Below are 4,673 nucleotides of genomic sequence, written 5' to 3'. Positions count from 1 at the left end.
TTATTTTGATATATCACAGTGAAAGATTTATCGTCCTCTTTTTTTTTTTTTTTTTTTTTTTTTTAAAAAAAAAAAAAAAAAAAAAAAAAAAAGGAATCAGCCTATTTCCAATGTCATGTCAGACATAGAGCTGACTGTGGATCTGCAGAGTGGGGGGGCTGGGGTCTAAAGCACTTCTTGCTCCTCTCTGTAAGAAGCTTCAGGTGGTACTGTGGTACCCCTTGACCAAGCCCCAAGCCTGGTCTGACATGCCAGCCAGCTGAAGCCAGAGTTGGGGCACCCAGAAGAGCTGGTTGGTGATGTTGAGGCCTAAGCAAGAGACTTGGAGCAGTAGACGTTACATTTGCTGGCTCTGCACTTGCGCACTGTGGCTGCAGAAGGCAGCACAGGCCTGTGCACTAAGCATACTGGAGGAAGGGCTCATGCACAGTGTCTGTGGACTTTGTACCACTCCAGGGCTTTGGCTTTGAATAGGAGCTGCTGGTGGCTCCACCAGTCCGATGTTGGTTGTCAACTGCAGGTAGAGCCCCCTAAAGGAGGAGCCATGTCTCAGCCTCCCACAAGGGCCCCTCAGCAGGTCCAGCTATGAGAGACCAAGGTGGAGTGGACTAGGAGAGAGCTTGGTTCCCCTGATATAGCAAGCATGGACCAGAGTCAAATGGGTCCCACTACCTGAAGCCCCACTAAAAAGTGGATGTGTTTGGAGTAGGCAAGGGATAAGATGGTGTGAATTAGGGGCTGGAGAGGTGGCTCAGCGATTTAGAGCAATGGCTGCTCTTGCAGAGGACCTGAATTTGGTTCCTAGCATTTACAAGGTAGCTAACAACATTCTGTAACTCCCGTTCATGAGCGGGTTCTGACACCCACTTCTGGCCTCTGCGGGCATTGCACACACCTGATGTTCATATGTACAGGTAGGCAAATCTCTCATTCACATAAATTAAAAGTACTTTTTTAAAAGATGGTGTGGGGGGTTGGAGAGATGGCTCAGCGGTTAAGAACACTGGTTGTTCTTGCAGAAGACCCAGGTTCGAATCCCAGCACCCACATGGCAGCTAACAACTGTTTGTAACTCCAGTCCCAGGGGATTTGACAGCCTCTTCTGACCTCTGAGGTCATTGCACGACACGGGTGCACTTACCCACATGCAGGCAATACACTCACACACTGTTGGGAAACCCTGCTGTTAGGGTTGTGGTCCTCCATGTCCAGATAGCTCTAAGGGGCTCAGCGCCAAATAGAAGGACTCCCCTTCTCAGCAGGGGGCCTCCTGCTCTCTTCCTGACTTACCTGGAAAGTGCCGCCAAGCACGGATGCCTGACCTTATTTGGAACATGACCTTCGGCATAGTTACCTGGAGTAAAAACTACCCCCAGGTTTTTTCTATATGATAATCAGGCATTGCCTGGTAGTCAGATGATAGGAGCCCACTACCACATGTAAATAAAGCATACTATGAGCACCTATCAGCTGAGGCTTTGGCTACTGCCTCCACACTATATTTTCCCTAGTTCTCCCACTGAATAAACGGAGCTGTCTCACTGAGTCTGGAGCTGTTTGCATCGTTGAACCTGCCCCCCCACCAAGGGCTTTCTTCCGTCAGTGCTCACTGGTCGTCCTGACCCCGCTCATCGCTTCTGCTCCCTTTGTCCTCGTGGACCAGTGGCCAACAACCCGCGAGGAGAGGGAGAGACCCCACAACACACATAAAATAAAAATAATAAAAAAGAAAAAAAAAGATGATGTGGTTCCCTGGGTCTCCGAGGAAAGTAAAAACAGTAGATGAATCGGAAGGAAAGTGGGAGAAAGAAGAGAGGAAAGGGAACAGGAAGGCTCAAACTAGAATGCTTGAGGTGATTGAAGAATTGGCAGGATTACTGACTGCTGGGATTGATCATCTTATGCCCTAGCAGAGCCCTTCATCCACACTGGCTTGGTTGTTGAGCAGTATTTCTTCAACCTTGGAGGGCAGATGGTTGCCTGGGATGAGCCACACTGCCTTGCCACCATCGTACTGTCCATTGATCTGCTCTGAGCAGGGCCATACCCAGGGTTGTGCTCTCAGCTGCCACACAAAGCCTTTCCTCCCCAGCATGGTCTCTGCCAAGACTCCAAGTCTCCAGGAAAGTGGTGGATCACAGCTGCAGACTCCAGTGTGATCTGTGGTCCTAAGGGGTCTAAGGGGCTCCCTCCCACCCCACCCTCACCAATCCCCAGGGGGAGGTGGAGACAGGAAGATATCCGGGGCTTGTTGCCAGCCAGTCTAGCTGAATCAGAGCTCTCTAGATTCACTGTCTCAAAAAATAAGGTGTAGGGGCTAGAGAGATGGTTCGGGGGTTAGAGCACTGGCTGCTCTTGCAGAGGACCCATGTTCGATTCCCAGCACCCACGTGGGAGCTAACAATCATCTGTAACTTTCAGGATATCTGACACCCTTCTTTTGCCCTCCAAGGGCATTGCATGAACATGGTGCACTTGCATACATGCAGGCAAAACACTCATATAAATAAAATAAAAATAAATAATTATGGGGCTGGAGAGATGCCAGTGGTTAAGAACACTGGCTGCTCTTCCAGAAGACGGGATTCCATTCCCAGCACCCACATGGTGGCTAACAACCATCCATAATTCTAGTTCCAAGGAATCCAATGCCCTCTCTGGCCTCCATGTGTATTGCATGCACTAGGCAAAGTACTCAAACACATCAAATATAAATAAATCAAAATTGTATTTAAAAATAATTAAAAAATAAAAAAATAAACAAGCAGGAATGATCTCTCCAGGAGAGGAGCACCTGAGCATGTTGAAAAGCCACCACCCCGCCTTATCCCACTTCCACTCCTCCTTATCCCACCCCAGTCCTACCACACACACCTGGGAGGTATGCACCCATCTCAGGTGACACCTCCTGACTTTTAGCCCTGAAGTACCTCTCTAAGGCAGGTGATCATTGTGAGTTCTGGGTCAGCCACAGCAACAGAGTGAAACCCTAGGTTCTGCCCATAGATGGGTATTAACAACAGACCCATAACTGGTCAACGTGCAGAGAATAAGAGACTATGGAGTGCTCAGCTCTAAATGGGACACCTACATCACACCCTCTCTTCCCAAGACTCAGGGATCATTGTGGAAGAGGGAGCAGAAAATTTTTAAGAGCGAGAGGTGGTGGATAGCTGTAAGGAAATTGTGTTTTCTGGACAACACAGGGAAGTTACACATATGAACCCACAGCGTTTAAGAGAGTATACACAAGACCTGTGCAAGTTCAAGCCAGAAGAAGAAAAAACCAGCACGGAGGGGGACATGGGAAATAAGCCCTAGCTGAGGGTCTATTGGCAACTGGTGACTGCTAAGAGAGTTAGTTTTCTTTAAGAGTGTGAAGTTTGTTAGGTCGACCAGACTCCGAGGTATGGCCACACACACAAAACCATTTAGAGAACACAAATTAGACTTGAATCCAGGTGTGGTGGTGCACACTTTAATCTCAGCACTCGGGAAGTAGAGGCAGGCAATTCTCTATAAGATTGAGGCCAGCCTGTGTACATAGTGATTTCCAGGGCAACGGTTGTTAGGTACCAAGTGGGTGCTGGGAACTGAACTTGGGTCCTCTACAAGAGCAGCCAGTGCTCTTAACAGCTGAGCCATCTCTCCGGCCCCAAAATTATCTTTTGAAGGAAGTTGTCTCTTCGGTAAGGGTCTCCTTCGGCATGGGACCTCAGGGAGAGATGGCAGTAAAATAGAGATGGAGATGGAGGGGCAAGAAGAGGATATTTGGGCCTCTGGATACCTGAGGCTATCCCAGTAATCTGGCACCAGACTGGGAAGGGGTTTCAGTCAGAGGGCACGGCCTTTGTCCCCAAAGAGGTGGTGACTTTCTGTTGGCTCTATACCACAAGGACTGCCCCAGCTACCCCCCCATACCCTGTTCCCCAAACCCTAACCCCTCTCAATCTGGATTCTGGATGCTGAAAAGTAAAGGCAAGGCCAGCACACACAAGTTTCACTTCTGAGCCTCCAGAGTTTGGCAAGGAGGATACACAGGAACCTGGCGGTGTTGTCAAGTCCTAGATGGGATTTGGATGCAGATGTGGGGCTTACATTACAGGTCTCCTGCTGTGGACTCAGGGTTCAGGTGAAGCTTTGACATGGTCTAGGTGGTGGTTCAGAGGGGCTGAAACCCTATCAACACAGAGGAAACCTGGGACAAATCTGAGCAAACAGGAACTCGGAGGGGGTACCAGGAGGCAGGTGCCGTGTCCCCAAGCAGCAGGTGCATGTGAGTGTCCTGAAGTCTTCTGGATAAGAGCCTGGTCCTTGTCCTGGCTAGGGAAGTGGATGGGTGAAGTGGGAATGGTTATTGGTTTAGTGTCCCCTCTCCCCATCTACTCAGTCATGGAGTCCTCACAATTGCAAGACCCTCTCCTCCAGGACCACCTTACTTAATCTCTCCCACTCTAGCTTTCACGTAAGTGAGATAAGCCTTGAGCTTCAATGGATGGGTCAGAAGAAACTGACAAAGGAGACCTGGCAAGGTGGCTTAAAGAGTAAAAGGCACTCACCACCAAGCCTGACAACCTGAGTTCAGTACCTGGGACCCACATGATAAATGAGACAACCAACTCTTGCAGGTTGTCCTCTCTCTTCTGAATGCACACTGTGTGGCGCGCGCGCGC

The sequence above is a fragment of the Nannospalax galili genome, unplaced genomic scaffold (assembly GCF_000622305.1).
Source record: "Nannospalax galili isolate Female #2095 unplaced genomic scaffold, S.galili_v1.0 scaffold675, whole genome shotgun sequence".
NCBI classification, from domain to species: Eukaryota; Metazoa; Chordata; class Mammalia; order Rodentia; family Spalacidae; genus Nannospalax; species Nannospalax galili.
The sequence above is the reverse complement of the archived record's forward strand: the minus strand, read 5'-3'. Positions refer to the sequence as shown.